Here is a 21199-nt window from a genome sequence, read left to right as displayed (position 1 = left end):
AAAGTAATGGAAATAAAGAACCTATTTTGGATATGACAGCATTTAAAAGTTTGTATACAATCTATGCGTTTGACCTGAGCGCTCAAAAGGAAACTATAAAGTCTAATCGCGTGGATACTTCCCTATACATTGAAAGAGGAGAGAGTGAAGAAGTTGATACATATTGTTTGCTTTTGGAAGAAACAGAATTGCAGATTAATACAGATAATGGTGTGATGATTAGTCTCACATAATTTTTTGTTAAATAAATGAGTGGCAAAGTACCAACTGGGGTATATGTTAATCAAATCAATCTTCATAAACTATCATCTTGTGTTCAAAATCAAAAGCCTTGTACGATTAACGTTAATACAATTCAGAGAAAAGGAGCAGTAAGAATTGATGTTTTGCTCACAAGAGAACAGGTTAAAATCTTGAATGACACTGGCTCACTTAAAATTAAAATGACAAAACCAATGTTGAAAAAATATTCAATAAGAGAGACGAGTGGAGGATTTCTCCCATTTCTAATTCCTTTATTTGCTGGTTTAAGTGCGGTTGGAGCATTGACGGGTGGTATTTCAACAGCGGTGAAAACTGCCAACGAAAGGAAGGCTCAACTCCAGGCTCAAAAAGAATTGGAAAGACATAACAAAGAGTTGGAGAAACAAATTAGTGGAAGTGGTGTAATTGTAGATTTTGCTGAAAAACTTGAAGGTCTGCCTGATAAAGCGAGATTGTTAGTTGGAGATATGCTTTCTTCTATAGCACAAGCAGGTGTAAAATTAACGAAAAGAGGTAATGGATTATATCTTTCTAATAAATAAATGAGCATTGATGAGTGGTTGAAAGAATTTGGAAAGAATACAACATCAAATTTACAACTTGCCAAATATTGTAAGAAATTAAAAATTCATAATGTGGTTATTTGTATGAGAGATGAATTAACAAATGTGCCGAAACATACAAAGAATATTATTATGAACTTAGAAGATAATGATGGGAATGGTTCTCATTGGGTTTGTATTTTTAATAGTCAAGACAAATATTATTTTGATAGTTTTGGTCTTCCACCACCTGTTGAAGTCATAAAATTCTTACAGAATGGTGTTTATCAAACATTTCAAGTCCAAGAATTAAATTCCAAGTGTTGTGGTCAATTATGTCTATATGTGTTATTTCAACTCAACAAAAATAAAAAATTTTATGATATTATTTTTAATCTAATATAAATGACTTATGTTGGTAAAGATGGTTCTATCTTTGGTGTATCTCAAGAACTGGATATTGATTTATCAAATTATTATACAAAGGCACAGGCTGAACGACATAAATATAATATAAACAAAAATATTAACATGAAAAATGCTTATACATTAAAAAATTATCCAAGCCCGACTGACGCGAATGACTTGGTGAGATTAAGCGATTTATCACAATATATATACTTAAATAAAACGGCTGTGTATTCCAAAGATACAGAAGTGTTGATATTATCTCCAGGTCATACAGAATTCACAGTTCGAATTAAAATAAATTTTTATAAAGAAGGGCGTATCGTTTGTATGAGAATAGAACAATGGGGGTATGATATGAATGATTTAGGGTATAATTGGTCATTTAAAATTAACCTCGAAGACCTGGAACAATTAAATCAGTCTCGTAAGGAAGAATATTATGCACTTGGTATCGAGAATGAGTTTTGTGGAGCCACGATTAGTAAACAACAAATAAAAGAATTTAATAAGGGTAAATATAATAATGGTTTTGCCCTTGTTTATCTCATGAAAACAGAAAAAACAGGATTATATATAATAAGTAAGGAAATACAAAATGATTTAACTATGGGAAGATGGGGAGGTGTTTCGTGCCATAATATTATTCTAACATATATTTCTAATACATAAATGACAGCAAGAAGGCTTCAAGAAAATTATCATTTCTGTGTCCAAGCATACCTTCAAGAAAAGGGTATTCGTTATTTTAATAAATATGTTCTACAACATAAGAATGAGGTATTTTCAATAAAAGATTGGCATTATGCTGATGTTGATAAACCGACAACTTTAGATTTAATTAGAATGTTAAATAATGAAAAAATTATGAGGTTAAGAAAAGGTAAGGCTCTTTTAGAAATTCAAAAGAAATTTTATTGGTTTCCTGTTGTAAAAAAAATTATTTTGGATACAGGAATAACAAGAAATCCTGATGAATATATGTATAATATTCTATGGGGTGTAAACGATTCAAGGATAGTAAGGGATGAGGAAGGAGTTGAAGAAGAGAGGGAAGAGGAGGAAAAGGAGAAGGAGGAGAGGGAGAAGAAAGAGAAGGAGGAAAGAGAGAATAGAGAGAGGGAGGAAAGAGAGAAGAAAGAGGAGGAAAAGGAGAAGAGAGAGAAGGAGGAAAGAGAGAATAGAGAGAGGGAGGAAAGAGAGAAGAGAGAGAGGGAGAAGAAAGAGAAGGAGGAAAAGGAGAAGAGAGAGAGGGAGGAAAGAGAGAGAATGAATAAATATCAAAATATGGAAACCAGTGAGATTCAAAAAAGATTGGTGGTATTACAGAAAATAACTCAACCCACCGAGGAGGAAAACAAAGAATTGACAAGTCTATTTGCAATATTTTCTTCAAGACTATTGACATCGTCAAGCTATTCATTTTCATTCGTTTTTTCTTAAATAAATGGAGGAGAGAGTGAAGGCATTTCTAAGGATTCTTTATGTTTTAAAAATTAAGATTCAAATGTGCATGTTGGAAACTAAAAAGGTTTTTGCACTCTGCAGGAATTTTTCTCATAAATAAATGAGTTATTGTCTCAAATGTAAAAAGAAAACTAATACTAAAAATATTTCATATATAAAAAGTAAAAATAACAGGGTTATACAAAAAGGTATATGTTCGGTGTGTGGTTCAAAAAAAAATCAATTTATCTCCAAACACAAACTCTAAGGAGATATACAAAAGTTTTTATCAGGAAGTAAATTTACAACTACTGGAATACCAGGGGAATTACATCTTCCAGGGTATTCTTTCTGTGGTCCAGGCACAAACTTGGATAAAAGATTAGATGAGGCAGACAATCCTAAATCCTGGAGTAAACCAATCAATAGAGTTGATGAAGTGTGCATGAGACACGATATTGATTATGGGAATACCACAACGTTGGAAGAAAAGCATGAAGGCGATAGAGAAATGTTGTATAATTTGTCTCTGATACAAAATCCAACCTTGAGAGAAAAAGTTGATAGGTTCATCGTGAAGAAGATGATTAGTGCTAAATTGAAACTTGGACTTGGAAATTCAAAAAACTTATAGGCTCTAATGATGCCATTAAGACTGAAGAGCAATTAGCTGATGAATTACATAAACCAATATTCACAAAGTTTCAGAGAAGGAAAGTTTATTCCAAGGAAGTTGATTATATCTGGTCTGCTGATTTGATTGAACTCAATAATGATAAGGGGTACAAGTATGCTTTAACCGTTATTGATTTGAGGAGTAGATATGCGTGGGTTGTCCCTTTAAAAAACAAAACAGGTAATACTCTTATGTTAGCTTTTCAACAGATATTTAATAAAAGTAAGAGAAAACCTAAAAAATTGTGGACTGATGAGGGTAGAGAGTTTTATAACAAGACATTTATGAATTTTCTAAAAAATAACAGTATTACATTATACAGTACCTTTAATGAAGGGAAGGCAGTTGTTGTTGAACGTTTTAATCGTACCTTAAAAGAGAGACTATATAAAAAATTCACACAACTCGGTTCACAACAATGGTCATCTTTTATTCAGGATATTGTGGATAAGTATAATGACATGATTCACACGTCAACAAATATGAAACCATCAGAAACATTTACAAAATTAAAATATGAAAAAGAGATTAATGTCAGAAAACCTAAGTTCAAAGTTGGTGATATCGTAAGAATATATAGGTGGAAATCTCATTTTGAAAAGGGTTTTACTGAACGATGGACGAAAGAACTTTTTAAAATTGTTGATGTAATAGATACAGTTCCTTGGACTTATAAAATATATGATTTGGAAGGGGAAGAGATTTTAGGTTCATTTTATTCACAGGAATTACAAAAGACAAAACTAAGCAGATAATACACCTTTGTGGACACTCGAGGGCCAAGTCCGAGGTGTATAACAGTATATAATGTGTGTCAAGGGGTGGACGTTCTTACATCTGTGAACCCCAAACACAGAATCCTCAACTGAATAGTCAAGGCTTAACTTTTGTTTGTGTGTGTGTGTGTGCAATGGGAGCAATAGGTTGGCGCTTCACTCCCTCCTACTATACACCGTTGTGGACACTCGAGGGCCAAGTCCGAGGTGTATAACAGTATATAATGTGTGTCAAGGGGTGGACGTTCTTACATCTGTGAACCCCAAACACAGAATCCTCAACTGAATAGTCAAGGCTTAACTTTTGTTTGTTGATGTGTATGTGTGTGTGTGTCCCAACCCTCACATTCAAAATCTCAACCCCAACTCAATCCTCACCCAACACAGTCTTTTTCAACATGAGATTTCCACCTATATATATATATATATTTTTTTTACGTTTTTTTTTTTTCTCTTCTTCCAATTCTGTCTTTTAAGGCTTTCAGGTTTGATGACATAGAAAGAGGGAGTAAGAACTTTCTTGATAGGTTTAAATCCCAAAGAGTGGTAGCATTTCAAGTCTTCAAAATAACCCCAACTTTCCAAGTCTCCAAGGTAGTTATTTAAACCATCAAGGCAGAACTCATTTACTGATTTTTTCAAAATTTGTGAGTCTCCAAGGTAGTTCCCATATTTAGAACCATCTTGGCAGAACCCTTTTCCTGAGTCTCCAAGGTAGTTATTTAAACCATCAAGGCAGAACTCATTTACTGATTTTTTCAAAATTTGTGAGTCTCCAAGGTAAAACTTGTATTCTGGCTCATCAACGTATAACTTGTTCAGTGGGTATTGTCTTGATAACTCACAATGAGTACTATTGCTGTAAAACTCTTTTTCAGGATTTTGCTGGTCTCCAAGGTATAACTCTTTGGTTGGGTCATCAAGGACGAACTCGTTCTGTGGGTCTTGGTCGCTCATAAGGTCTTCAACCAAGCCAACAATTTCGCCCCAAGTTGTAGCAAAAGCAATATTTTCATTTCGTATTTCAGACACAATTTCCTGTGAGAGAAAATAATAATGTATTAATTAAGTTATTTAATTATTAAATGAGTATGCTTCAATCAAAGTTTGAAAATAGGAAAATAAAAATCTTACCTCAACAGATAAGAGGTTTGAATCCAGTTCATCAACTTGAAGGTTTAGTTCCATACAAGGCAGAGAGTTCCAAGGAACACCAAAGTCATCCCACTCAAGGTCTTGCTCGTTCTGTAGGTCTTGGTCGCTCACAAGGTCTTCAACCAAGTCAACAATTTCGCTCCAAGTTGTAGCAAAAGCAGTATTTTCATTTTGTATTTCAGATACAATTTCCTGTGAGAGAAAATAATAATGTATTAATTAAGTTATTTAATTATTAAATGAGTATGCTTCAATCAAAGTTTGAAAATAGGAAAATAAAAATCTTACCTCAACAGATAAGAGGTTTGAATCCAGTTCATCAACTTGAAAGTTTAGTTCCATACAAGACAGAGAGTTCCAAGGAACACCAAAGTCATCCCACCCAAGGTCTTGGTCGCTCATAAGGTCTTCAACCAAGCCAACAATTTCCCCCCAAGTTGTAGCAAAAGCAGTATTTTCATTTCGTATTTCAGACACAATTTCCTGTGAGAGAAAATAATAATGTATTAATTAAGTTATTTAATTATTAAATGAGTATGCTTCAATCAAAGTTTGAAAATAGGAAAATAAAAATCTTACCTCAACAGATAAGAGGTTTGAATCCAGTTCATCAACTTGAAGGTTTAGTTCCATACAAGACAGAGAGTTCCAGACAAGCACACAGCACACCATTGCCAGCAAAAACAAATGTTTAAAATGGAGCCTGGGTTTGAAGCTTTTATAGAGAAAGACTGGTGGGTGTGGTTTCCTTTGGAAATTCCCTGGGCAAGCCTCGGCAAGCCTTCATTGGGAAATTTTTCAAAACCATAACATCCTGTAATTTTCTAGTTATTTCTTTGTGAGTCAGAGATGAACTGGAAATGATGTAAGAGTGGGCGGGGCTTAGCAAAAGTAGGCGGGGCTTAGGAAAAGTGGGCGTGGCTTAGGAAAAATACATTATGAAAAGTGGGCGGAGCTTAGCAAAAGTGGGCGGAGCTTAGCAAAAGTGGGCGTGGCTTAAAGAAAAGTGGGCGGGGCTTAACAAAAAATAACCTGTGGCTCAGGAGGTGGTCAAACAAGAGCATGAAGAGAAGTTTATCATTTCGTAATGGCACAAAAGGGGTATCTTCAAAAATATAAAGATTCAAATGTTTTGTTTGTCAATATTTTAGATGGGGATTATTGTGCAAAGAAAATTAAACTATTGAAGGAATTTGAGAATGAACAAATCTTTATAGGTTCAATGAGTGAGCTGTTCAACCCCCAGGTGTTCAATTCAATGAGGTTCAACCTCCAAGTTAAAAGGGGAGACAAATAAATATACCTTGGGATAAAAAGGGGGTTTATTTTTAGGGAAAAAAAAAGGGAATCGCTGAAAATCCCCCATTCATTTACATGGGGAAAAGTGAGCCAGAATCAGTATTCTTACCCTACTTACACTTATATATCATGATATCCCTGTAATTAAAAGTATACTCATATCTCATGATATCCCTGTAATTAAAATTACACTCATATCTCTTGATATCCCTGTAATTTAAAGTTAAACTCATATCTCATGATATCCCTGTAATTAAAAGTACACTCATATCTCATGATATCCCTGTAATTAAAAGTACACTCATATCTCATGATATCACTGTAATTAAAAGTACACTCATATCTCATGATATCCCTGTAATTAAAATTAAACTCATATCTCATGATATCGCTTTCATTAAAAGTACACTCATATCTCATGATATCGCCTTCATTAAAAGTACACTCATATCTCATGATATCCCTGTAATTAAAAGTACACTCATATCTCATGATATCCCTGTAATTAAAAGTACACTCATATCTCATGATATACCTGTAATTAAAAGTACACTTATATATCATGATATCCCTGTAATTAAAAGTGCGCTCATATCTCATGATATCCCTGTAATTAAAAGTGGACTCAAATCTCATGATATACCTGTAATTAAAAGTACACTTATATATCCCTGTAATTAAAAGTACACTCATATCTCATGATATCCCTGTAATTAAAAGTGTGCTCATATCTCATGATATCCCTGTAATTAAAAGTGTACTCATATCTCATGATATACCTCTAATTAAAAGTACACTCATATCTCATGATATCCCTGTAAATAAAAGTGCACTCATATCTCATGATATCCCTGTAATTAAAAGTACACTTATATATTATGATATCCCTGTAATTAAAAGTATACTCATATCTCATGATATCCCTGTAATTAAAAGTACACTCATATCTCATGATATCCCTGTAATTAAAATTAAACTCATATCTCATGATATCCCTGTAATTAAAATTACACTCATATCTCTTGATATCCCTGTAATTTAAAGTACACTCATATCTCATGATATCCCTGTAATTAAAAGTACACTCATATCTCATGATATCCCTGTAATTAAAAGTACACTCATATCTCATGATATCCCTGTAATTAAAAGTACACTCATATCTCATGATATCCCTGTAACTAAAATTAAACTCATATCTCATGATATCCCTGTAATTAAAAGTACACTCATATCTCATGATATCCCTGTAATTAAAAGTACACTCATATCTCATGATATCCCTGTAATTAAAAGTGCACTCATATCTCATGATATCCCTGTAATTAAAAGTGCACTCATATCTCATGATATCCCTGTAATTAAAAGTACACTTATATATCATGATATCCCTGTAATTAAAAGTGCACTCATATCTCATGATATCGCTGTGATTAAAATTACTCATATCTCCAAATGTCCCTGTAATTAAAAGTACACTCATATCTCACGATATCCCTGTAATTAGAAGTGCACTCATATCTCATGATGCCCCTGTAATTAAAAGCAAATTCACATCTCCTCATATCCTTGTCTGACTTACATCATGCGATTTATGTGCAAGCTCCTCCATGAGCCAAATATCGCTGTTAAATAATTATAACAAAGACCACACAGACGTGTCAAATTGATCCGAGTGTGTCAAGACACCACACATACCTTAGAGATTTGGGAAAGCAAACATTTTATAAACGTTGCGTTTGCGAGTGAACACTTTGTTGCAACCCTCCAAAGATGTTCCCATTAACGATGCAAAACAACCATTTGGCGAAATGAAAGAATGCAGCATCAAGAGTAGCAAGCAACAGCAGGTACCCAGGAGCCATGACGGTTTGGCAATGAAATTATTCAATAATTCAATGTGTGCAAACCACGTGATAAGGGATGTGTGCAGATTCACAGTGACTATCCCATCAACATCTCAAATCGTTGTATTGATGTAACAACTATTGCTTTCCTCCTCTCCACCACATTCGACTTCTCACGTCGATCAATCACTGTTTTCCGTTCTCAATGTTGTGTTTACTCGGTTGTCCCACCCTCATGTCCTTCTCTACATTGTATAATCAATTGGAAGCCGAGTACAATGCTGCCTAAGGCTCACAGAAGAGCGTATACACAAATTGAAGACATGAAGATGACATTCAGCAATACTAAAACAAACAGCCAACGTAATTGTGTCCGTCGGGCCAATGTTGGCTCAACATCTAATGGCTTTTACATGATATTGTCAACGTTGGACCGACATTGTAAATCTACTTGCGACCGTTCCGACCTTTGCCGATCTATTGCCAATATTAACCTCACATAGGTGTGCTACCTGGGAATGTACTTTTACATGAAATACCAGGGGGAAAGTGAAGAATGGACAGATCCACACGGTATAAGGGATTCCAAGCTGGGATCACACCATCGAGAGATAAGTGCTCCGATGAGAATTCCCGAAAGACCACCAAGTTAAAATGTTTCACAAATTGCTCAAAAATGGTCACCTGAGACAAATGCTCCCCAAAATGGCAATCACCAATTTCATGTGCATACTCCACCTTCCAAATGGTTTCAATATGTTGTTGAAAACATCGTCATGTGTCTTATTATTCCGAGCAGAGTACCCACCTTATGGACGAGCATGTTCCAAACATGCAACACGTTCTTCTGATGCATACCCTGATTTGGGTGGTGTATACTATAGGCAGCTGACAGCTCTGGAGAGGCAAAAAAAAACCACCCCAGGTTATGTGCATGAAGCAAAAACACACCTACTGCTTGTAATTCAAAACACCTTGACACTACACTGGAAAACGTGGGGACAGGAATATTGCATTGTAAATGTTGAGGCTTGTAATACCAGGGAAAGCCTGGAGGTGGTGCTACAAGAGACACATTTACTTAGAGAATTTGTGTCCTCCTCTCCTCCCCCCCTCCCCAAGAACATAGGCAAATATAAAACCGACAAAGGATGCAATCGGCTCAGAAGTGTAGGAGTAGTCACGCGACAAACAAACACACAAACACCGGTATGTGAATTATAGTAAGGATAAGGGACGTCAATTGAACGTTGCGTATTTATTTACCTTTGGGTGTGTGTGTGTGTGTGTGTGTGTGTGTGTGTGTGTGTGTGTGTGTGTGTGTGTGTGTGTGTGTGTGTGTGTGTGTGAGTGTGTCTGTGTGTATATGTGTGTGTGTGTGAGTGTGTGTGTGTGTGTGTATGTGTATGTGTGTGTGTGTGGGGGGGGGGGGTTGGGAACCTGAAGTCACATTTTAAATTATGCAGAATTTCCATGGGTCCGAGATAGTCATGTTGGGTCTTTTGGGTCCTCTAGGTATTTTAGGTCCTTGGGGTCTTTTGGATCCTGTGGGTCCTTTGGGTCTGAACCTAAAGTATCCTTTTTGAGTGTGACCTGGATCCTTTGGGTCCTCTCGATCATTTTGGTCTTTTCTCTTTGGTCTTTCAGGGTCTTCTGAGTCTTGATGGTTTTTGGGGTCTTTTTGGTCTCTCCTTGTGTCTTCTCTTGTTATTTCTGGGTCCTCTGGGTCTTCAGGATCTTCGAAGTCTTTTGGATTCTCTGGATTGTTTGGGTGTTTGGGGTCTCTGGGTCCTTTGGGTATTTAAGGGTCTTCTTGGTCTTTTTGGTCTTCAGGGTCCTTGCGGTCTTTTGGGTATTTAAGGGTCTTCAAGATGTAATTTTTTAAGGGTCTTCAAGGTCTTCTTTAGTAATTGTGTGCAAGATGGTGTCACATGATCCGAACAGAGGCCCGATGCTCGGAGGGGCATTAATGCAGTGAGTGGATCGTGCAAGTTAACAGACCATTTGCTCCTGGAGTTCAGACCCAGGGGTTATCCCATGGATACACGACTCGGATTAGCACGAACACTCTTATCATCCCACCGACACAAACTCTCTCATTTTGGGCAAAATTAATATTTTGCTCATTTAGCAATGGCTACTCATACCTCGGATGGAAAAAGAGGAAGAACCCTACAAACACACACTCTAAATATGATTGTTAAATCCTTACCTGGACCACAACTCTCTGACGTGATGTACAAGCACCTTGTACTTTTAGGGGTCGTCTATTTATTAATTACTTGCGATGTACCCATTATATGCATGGGAGGGGCTAGACAACCGGTCGTGAAGGACTTGGGTAAAAATGCCGAAACTACAAATGCCGAATCCATGAATGTCATGGGTGGAACCCCTCGCATAACTTCCTAATTCTGCTTTAAACTCAATCTCTCTACATTTTCATTCAGACAGTATCATTCCAATCCCAAATTAATACTATACCATCAATTTACCAAAATACAATGTTACAAACACTTGCAAGGTAAATGAAGAGAAACGTTGTTTGAACGTTACATTCGACTCGGGAGCAGCTTCGTACGGATCAAAAGTCAAAATCATTATTGTAATTAGGAATTTATGAAACCTCCCACCCATCTTAGGACACCGGCTGGGACCCCACAACGTTCCACGGAAGGTGTGATGGGGCTCGCCCCAAAACTGAGGGAGTCGCTTGGGGACGGACAGACAGACAGACACACTCTCCTGCTTTTCACTATCGATGCAAATCGAGCGGAGTTTTGACACCTCTGACCCCCAAGACACCTCAGATTGAGAAGGGTCAACACAAAACAAGTGTATTAGGAAACAAGTATGTAGCACAGCATGAAGAGGAGAGTAGTGGTTGTAAGTGGAAGTAGAAAACTCAGATATAGAAATATGAGAGAAGATGAGATGATAATGAGCAAGAGACGAGGTATTTTAGGGAAGAGTAGGCCATTCATGTCCATTCTCTCCATTGTACTCCAATCTTATTCAAAACATCCATTTACCATTCTACACTCACCGATTCTCTTTCTCTCTCCCTCTCTCTCTCTCCTACATTCCTCCAACATCCCTCACCTCCACTTTCTCTAAAATCATCCTCTATTCTCTTCCCTTTCTCAATATCCCAGAGAGTAAATAATATATATAGAAGACTTCACTGCCATTCAAGTCACTCAACTTATTTATATGTTGGGATTAATACCGTCGACATTATTCACTTATGTGCTGCTTACCCTCTGAAAACAACCCGAAAGATGGCTGCCTTTGATCCATCAGTTTTTATTATCAGCACAATTATGTCAAAGTGCACTTGTGAAATACAGGACGAGGTAGAGGTTAAATTGCCCGATACTCCAAATTGTGTGGACTCCATGGCGAACAATCAACGGGCTTTTGCACCAAATACCATCATGACTAATTGAATGGCAGTCAACCACAAACAACTGATTACATGTGATGTCATTAAGAAGAATCAAGGCAGACTGGACACATTTTTCCTGGGAAATGGTCCCATTTAATTGCTTCGGTTATTACAGCATAAACCAACGTTAATGGCAGGCCGAAAGGTACCGGCATATTGTCAATGTACAATGTACCAGCTGTCCATCTCATTCACAATATTATTTTTCGACCCAAAAGTGGAATTTATCATGAAATGAAAAACGCTCTCACTGATGGAAAACAAAAATCTGAAATTAAAAGGAAAATGCTCAATGCCAAGTGTAATCAGTTTTTATCATAAGCAGAATTATGTGCCTACCTATGAACCGATCTACCTAACTATATACCCAGCTATGTACCTATCAACCGATCTACCTAACTATATACCCAACTATATACCAATCAACCGATCTACCAAACTATATACCCAACTATATACCGATCAACCAATCTACCTAAATATATACCCAACTATATACCGATCAACCGACCTACCTAACTATATACCCAACTATATACCGATCAACCGATCTAACCAACTATATACCGATCAACCAATCTACCTAACTACTGTATATAACCAACTATGTACCTATCAACCGATCTACCGAACTATATACCGATCAACCGATCTACCAAACTATATACCGAACTATATCCCGATCAACCAAACTACCTAACTATATACCCAACTATATACCTATCAACCTATCGATCGAGCCATATATCCATCTATGCACATATATATCTACACATCTATCAACCTATCTAAATACCATATATCCATCTATGCTCATAAATCTACACATCTATCAACCTATCTAAATACTATATATATATATATATATATATATATATATATATATATATATATATATATATATATATATATATATATATATATATATATATATATATATATATATATATATATATATAGTGTTGCGGTTGTGGAAATTCGCAAACCACCATTCAGGTCCCGTAGGTGAGATATCTCTGTAAGTACATGTGTAGTTAGCCCCAAACCCGTTGTATAGAGGGAATTCATGTGATCCATCCGGGCTGCGACGCTTTGAGATAGCCGTTTTTCTGTTCTATCTTTATTTTGAACCAACCACGCTCCAACCATCACACAACAACCACCAACCACAACGCCGCTTCACAACAACAACAACGCCAACAGCCACGATCTTTACCTTCACAACTCGCTCCCGCAAACATCGCATCACCGCCATTCCAAACGGCACCATGGCCATAAACCACCACCAAAAACCCTCCACCACCTTCACCTCTCTCCTTCTGCAGCCATTCCCGCACCACCTGTGAGCACTGAGCGTCGGGCTGTCCTGGGCTCGTACAAGATGCGCGCCGAGCCGCGAGTGCAAAATGCGGCCTTTCCGAGGAGAATTCGGATCAGGAATGCTGCACGCCCACTTCTGATCCGTCCAATCAGCAAGCGCGGGGCGGTTTGGCCACGCCTCCAGGCGCGTCTGTGTGGAATCGAGATACAGTGGTGAGAACAAGTATTTGATACACTGCCGATTTTGCAGGTTTTCCCACTTACAATGCACGTAAAGGTCTGTAATTTTTATCATAGGTACACTTCAACTGTGAAAGACGGAATCTAAAACAAAAATCCTGACAATCACATTGTATGATTTTTTAAAATAATCAATTTGCATTTTATTTCACGAAATAAGTATTTGATCACCTACCAACCAGTAAGAACTCAAGCTCTCACAGACATGTTAGTTTTGTCTTTAAGAAGCCCTCCCATTCTCCACTCATTACCTGTATTAACTGCATCTGTTTGAACTCGTTATCTGCATAAAAGACAGCTGTCCACACTCAATCAATCAGACTCCAACCTCTCCACAATGGGCAAGACCAGAGAGCATCTAAGGACATCAGGGACAAAATTGTAGACTTGCACAAGGCTGGGATGGGCTACAGGACAATAGGCAAGCAGCTTGGTGAGAAGGCAACAACTGTTGGCGCAATTATTAGAAAATGGAAGAAGTTCAAGATAACAGTCAATCTCCCTCGATCTGGGGCTCCATGCAAGATCTCACCTCGTGGAGTCTCAATGATCATGAGAAAGGTGAGGGATCAGCCCAGAACTACACGGCAGGACCTGGTCAATGACCTGAAGAGAGCTGGGACCACAGTATCAAAGAAAACCATAAGTAACACACTACGCCGTCATGGATTGAAATCCTGCAGCGCACACAAGGTCCCTCTGCTCAAGACAGCGCATGTCCAGGCCTGTCTGAAGTTTGCCAATGACCATCTGGATGATCCAGAGGAGGAATGGGAGAAGGTCATGTGGTTTGATGAGACGAAAATAGAGCTTTTTAGTTTAAACTCCACTCGCTGTGTTTGGAGGAAGAAGAAGGATGAGTGCAACCCCAAGAACACCATCCCAACCGTGAAGCATGGAGGTGGAAACATCATTCTTTGGGGATGCTTTTCTGCAAAGGGGACAGGACGACTGCACCGTATTGAGGGGAGGATGGATGGGGCCATGTATCGTGAGATCTTGGCCAACAACCTCCTTCGCTCAACAAGAGCATTGAAGATGGGGCGTGGCTGGGTCTTCCAGCATGACAACGACCCGAAACACACAGCCAGGGCAACGAAGGAGTGGCTCCGTAAGAAGCATATCAAGGTCCTGGAGTTGCCTAGCCAGTCTCCAGACCTGAACCCAATAGAAAATCTTTGGAGGGAGCTGAACGTCTGTGTTGCCCAGCGACAGCCCTGAAACCTGAAGGATCTGGAGAAGATCTGTATGGAGGAGTGGGCCAAAATCCCTGCTGCAGTCTGTGCAAACCTGGTTAAGAACTACAGGAAAAGTCTGATCTCTGTAATTGCAAACAAAGGTTTCTGTACCAAATATTAAATTCTGTTTTTCTGATGTATCAAATACTTATTTCATGCAATAAAATGCAAATTGATGAGTAAAAAATCATACAATGTGATTTTCAGGATTTTTGTTTTAGATTCCGTCTTTCACAGTTGAAGTGTACCGATGATAAAAATTACAGACCTCCACGTGCTTTGTAAGTGGGAAAACTGCAAAATAGGCAATGTATCAAATACTTGTTCTCCCCACTGAATGCAAATTCTAGGATCAGGGGAGATTCACGCCCCTTTTTCTCCGTCCAATGGGCGAGCGTGGCTCCGCCCCCGAGCTAGTTCTGATCCAGAAATTTGCATATGGGTTCTCCTGCCGGCCTATAAAGCGCCGAGCGCAAGGCAAATCTGGGCAGAGTCGATTTGGGCAGAGTCGGCCTTGGAAGAGCGGAGAGTGGCAGAAGAGCGGAGAGAGTTTTGGGCAGAGTCAGTTTGGAGCGTGGAGTGGAGTCGGGAGGCGAGGGCGTCCTGGTGGTTTTCGGCAGTCGGCTGAGGAGAATTGGGGGAAGAGACCGAGGAGTTCGAGTCCGAGGCAAGGAAGACGGCGGTCGGCGACGAGGTCGCGGTGGAATCGCTCGTCACAGGACCCAAGAAAGCCAGCTATACTCTTTCCCCAGAGCATCAACAATTCCCCCCCCCCTTTTTCCCCCGCGCTGAGATAGTGCGAAAAGGGGGCCCCGTTCCCACCCCACTCCAAGCAGTGCCAACGAAACCCACGAAGGAGCACGAAGTCGGGGCATCGCCGCGCTGCCACATTTGCGGCTCATCACAAAGACGCGGGTAGGACCCACCCGGTCTCCTGGACCTGACCGCTCTTTCAGGTCCCGCGCAAATATTGGCCCACAGGCCCCGTCTGCCCCCTTGTCTTTGAAGGTGGCCTTTTCTTTTGTTTCTGTGGAAACGTGTGTGTGTGTGGCGCCAGTCTGGTGAAGTAAAACTGTTGTGTTGCCGTGTGTCGGTCTTATTCGGTAGTATCTCTGTGTCATTGTTTCTTTTGTTACATCTGCTTTTTGTGCATAATTGTTTTAATTGTATATGTGTGCTTTCCGTGTGCCGCGGAATAAATGTGCATCATGTTGAACTGTTTTCCCGTTTCGCTTCGTCTTTTCTTTAATTGAATCTCCATCTTGCTTCACGTAAAGGGTTGGTAGTGGGCTGAATACGCCCGATAATTAATCGTAACCGTCAAGGCCGACGATAACACCGCTCGGTTATCCTGATAGTACGGAACGGATCGCTTAAGCAGCCCGTGTCCGGAGTCGACCTGCGGCGAGGTGCGATCGCCCGGTCTACCCTCCGCGTGGGTACGTAGGTAGGTCGAGTTTGGCGAACAACCCTATCCCACACGGGGGGCCAATTGGCACGATCGTGGAGAGGCCGAAAGGCCCACCCGTGACTGGCTCCCGGCGTTAGTCCGAGAGGGTCACGACAGAATTGTCCGTCCGGTGGGCGACGTGCCGCGATTCGAGTTACGTGGCCGTTCGCACGCCGGCGGGTGCGAATTCGCAACAATATATATATATATATATATATATATATATATATATATATATATATATATATATATATATATATATATATATATATATATATATATATATATATATACCCATCTATCAACATACCTTTGTACATATCTATCCATCCGTCTATCTCTCTTCCAATCTATACACATAACAACCTAGCTATCTACACACACACTCACACACACTCACGCACACACACACTCACACGCACGCACACACACACACACACACACACACACACACACACACACACACACACCCCAAGGGTAATCCAATATATATCTACCTATGTAGATATCTATCAATCTCTCTATGTATCTATCGTACAGATCTATTTATCGAACTATCTCTCAACCTACCCATCTATTTATCCATAAATCTGTCCATCTATCAACATAGGTCACAACCCATATATTGATCGACCTATCAATCAACCCATCTATCTATCTAACCATCTATCTACCTATCTATCAACCAATCTACCTAGCTATATACCCAACTATATACCTATCAACCTTTCTAAATACCATATATCCAGCTATGCATGCATATACATATATATATATGTATATATATATGTATATATGTATATATATATACATATATACATATATATATACATATATATATATGTATATATATATATATATATATATATATATATATATATATATATATATATATATATATATATATATATATATATATATATATATATATATATATATATATATATATATATATATATATATAGCCTGGTGTTGGCGCAGTGGTTAGGGCATCAGCTTGGGATCCAAAAGGTCCTGAGTTCAAGCCCCGTTGGACCACTGAATTAATACACCAGGGGGTTGACTCAGCCTGTCATCCTTCCGAGGTCGGCAAAATGGGTACCAGTGTACTGGGCCGGTGTATGCCCCGGTTAAAATATTGATCGTGCCCGAAAGGTCACCCCAAACCAGCTCAGCAAGACCTAGGTTATGCAGGATGATGCATCCCTGCACACAGCTGGTGACACCATCACTTTCCTGCGGCATCTCTTCAGAAACTGCCTCATTGCCCTCAGTGCTGCTCTTGAATGGGCACCCCATAGGCCAGACTATAACCATCTGGACTACTGGTTCTGGGGAGCTACCATGGGCTCTGTCTACGCCAACTGCCCTGCCACACTGAATGGTCTGAAGTAGGAGGTGTCAGACTACATCCCATCAGTGACACATGAGACCTACAGGAAAGTTGGACAGAATTTTGGAGTCAGGATCAATGCCTGTCTAAAGCACAGAGGGGCACACATCAAGAATGTCAATTACAAGGATTTTGCATAAATGCCAATTTCAGACCTTGGGCTTGTACTAACTCGAGCAGTGATGAACTGCAAAAGCAATCAGTGAAAGAAAATACCACATCCCACGTTTTCAAGAAATATTGGTTCACATTCCTGAGGTTTTCTGTTTCATTGTAAATAAACATTTAAAGTTGCATCACTCCTTTTGAAACACTCTGTGTGTGTATGTGTATATATATATATATATATATATATATATATATATATATATATATATATATATATATATATATATATATATACTGCATATGTGTGTATGTATGTATATACCAGGGGGTTGACTCAGCCTGTCATCCTTCCGAGGTCGGCGAAATGAGTACCAGTGTACTGGGCCGGTGTATACCCCGGTTAAAATAGGTGTACCAGATCCCTGTGTCGTAAGAGGCGACCAGGGTTCGTCAGGAAGGGCATCCAGTGTAAAACATGTGCCAAATCACTATGCGGATCATATGGATGATCCGCTGTGGCGACCCTTTACGGGAGCAGCCGAAAGAAGAAGAAGATATATATATATATATATATATATATATATATATATATATATATATGCATACACATACACCTACCTATCTACCTTCCTGTCTATCTCTTTCTTTTTCCAGACAGTGGAGACATGCTACTGCAACGTCATCAAGGGAACTTCACAGTTTGAGTTCAAGCACAACAAAAAGGGGAAGACATCTTGGAAAAGAAAGAAATGTAACATCATACCAGGACATGGAGTGAAAAAAAAATAGCTCAATGAGAACTTGAAACAAATAGCAGGAAATATCACAGCAAATAATCTTCATATTTGGTTTGAACCAAATTCAAGCCATATCAAAGGCTTAATATTGTAAGCTCTACTTCCTTGCTTTACAATTGGCAAATATAGGACAGAGCATAGACAAAAAAACTATCGGTTGACAATCGTAGCAAAGGCTTGATGGGCCTCATGGCCTCCTGCATCGAAGTTTCTAGTAAGACAATTCGTATGATCATAATATGTGGAAGCTTCTCCTGGTTCAGTGTAAAACCATCCTTAAAAGAGGCTTCAGAGCATCATTATGGCTATAATGTGCAGCCTGTTACTGCAAGTTGCATCATTTTCTGAGTGTGCAGCTGAACTGCTGATGCAGTGCCGTCTATTACCAGAACACTGGTACTCATTTTGCCAACCTCAGAAGGATGACAGGTTGAGTAAACCCCACCTGGTGTTAATTCAACAGTCAATAGGGGCTCCAACTCAGGACCTAAGATCTTAAGCCAGCCACCTTAACCATTAAGTCAACACCAGGCTTGACATCATCATGAAAAAGAACATCTGAAAATGCCACCATGCAAAAAAGTTACTACTTGTTCCATGAAAGGAAAACGGGCCCTGGGTGTACCGTTTTGTGATACCCACTTAGGGAGATCAAAACCAACATGGAGAGCCTGTTTATTCAGCTCTGGCTTGGAGACGCTGGATTTCCATACTCGTCTAATTTACACAAGTCTATCACACCTCAGGTCCTCAATCTTTGCTTTTCATTTTGTCGACCACTTACCATTGCAAAGTACTTTTTGCACAGAGGGTGATGGTGGCGGGCTCAATAGTGCAGCCATACTCACACAGTCTCCAGCAGCGCATTTGCTTTTCAAGACCTCCCCGAATAATACTCTAAATATTACCAGAAGATGCCAAACAAGCATTTTCACTCTTTGCCTGCCATAATATGCCCTATCATTCCTGTTGGTTCAGCCTCATGAAGAACCACTTCAGCAAAGGACCCCTATGTGACAACACCTGCATTTATACTTATACCTGCACCATGGATCAGCTCTCTCAACATGTGACATCTTCCTCTCTTCATGTTCAGTTTAGGTAACAGGCTCAAACTTCAAACTTGCTCTCACAATTTTTAAGAAACTCATTTTACTCTAATATGAGGAACCCAAAAGAACGAGATAATTATAGATTATAGTCAAGCTATGAACTTCCACTCTTGGGAAAAAAATTGTCCTCAATGAAAAGTCTGGTTCACTCTTGCTTGAAGTTAAAAAAAAGAATTTCTTGTTTATTTTATACTTCAAGCAAGAGTGAGCCAAGTTGAATATGATTTGATTATGTGATTACATCTAGTAGGAGTACCGGGTCCCGACGAGAGCCGTCAAGGGGGTCATGTTATTATAGTTATGCCTATTTTACTCCAAGGTGTCCCAGGATTACACACCCAAAAAATGGTTGCGATCAGTTCAGCCGTTTTTGCGGTTCCTGGGAACAGACAGACAGACAGACAGACGGTGAATTATCGTAAGATGATCCGTCAGAGATGGGTAATCTGCCAGTATAAAATAAATGTGTTGTGGTCACACCAGTTTTGGTCCAAATTATGGTCGTGCCCCTCCTGTCATCCCACCTGAAACATCTCTTGAATGACAAGACTGGAGGAGACAACAAGCTTCATGGGGTATCCCCTGTTATTTGCTTGTCACAATCAATGTCATCAACTTGATGAACACCATATGAAAGAAGAAGGAAGAAGAATGAAAATATTTCAACCGATTACTGGAAGAAACGTCTGGGAACTTTTCTGATCACATCACATTTTGTAGGAAATAGTGGGTTGTGCTTTTGTATGCCATGTCAAATGTGAAGTTGTTATAAACGCAATGAGTATTGAACATGAATAATATAGTGATATAAATGGACAGATTAAGTAATAAAAATGTGGATATTACATTTAGGGGCATGATGAGATGTACATCTTCCTCCAGTGTACAATACTTTTTCCTATTCAATAATTTAGGTTTTTATACAGGCTTGTTCATTTCATTTTTAAACTATTTCATATTCGGCCAAATAAATTAAAAAAAAAACACAGGTTGATCATCCCATCGTGATATAAATCATGGTTGTGGGTTTATTAGGGTGCCATTTTGAAAAAAAAATAATAATGGCAAATCAAAAAGGCCTCCTCCTTCCTTTTTGAAAAAAAAACCCAGACGATGAACTGATATTTTTTTTAATATTTGGGCTAAGTCTGGGAGGTTGGTGGTTAAAACTTCAGCCGAGTCATACCAAAGACTGTTTTTGAAAAACACAGCCTGCTTCCTTGCTCCTTCTGTGCTGCTTCATTTTTGCTTATATGCTGCATCTTTGCTGCTTCCTTGCTGTTTATGTGCTGCATCCTTGCTGCTTATGTGCTGCTTCCTTGCTGCTTTCTTGCTTAATGCTTAGCATTTAAAAGTGTACAGCACGAACAAACAACAGTGGGAAGGCAATTGCAAACCACTCCAGTTTTACATCTGCTAAGAAACTGCTTCCGCATCACCGACGCTCTATAGAGTATGGTACATCAAAAAAAAAAAAAAACACCCCGATTCTCTCTCTAAATGTGTATGTTATCATGTCACCTGGAGAAAGCTGGTACTACAAGTCATAATAGATATCAGGAAGTGGGTGAATTAACCCATCCGTAATTCTGGGGGGAATTGACTCACCTGTAACGATGGTTCTTTGCTGGTATATATATATATATATATATATATATATATATATATATATATATATAT

The 21199-nt window shown here is 38.8% G+C and overlaps 2 long non-coding RNA genes across 3 annotated transcripts in view; one reads left to right on the top strand and one right to left on the bottom strand.

Moving 5' to 3' along the window:
- LOC147012872 (uncharacterized) overlaps positions 1–21199 on the bottom strand; it is a 128699-nt gene that overhangs the window by 16914 nt on the left and 90586 nt on the right. Inside the window, exon 2 of the long non-coding RNA XR_015051100.1 lies at positions 9222–9310. This is a non-coding gene — a long non-coding RNA (uncharacterized LOC147012872). The remainder of the gene's footprint in view (positions 1–9221; positions 9311–21199) is intronic.
- The window catches only part of LOC147012873 (uncharacterized), a 107421-nt gene that overhangs the window by 62380 nt on the left and 23842 nt on the right, over positions 1–21199 (top strand). The window lies entirely within an intron of this gene.

The sequence above is a fragment of the Eptatretus burgeri genome, chromosome 14, assembly GCF_056783735.1.
Source record: "Eptatretus burgeri isolate ZD-2024b chromosome 14, Ebu_testis_v1, whole genome shotgun sequence".
NCBI classification, from domain to species: domain Eukaryota; kingdom Metazoa; phylum Chordata; class Myxini; order Myxiniformes; family Myxinidae; genus Eptatretus; species Eptatretus burgeri.
Note: the sequence above shows the minus strand (reverse complement) of the source record. Positions and strands in the feature narration are given on the sequence as shown.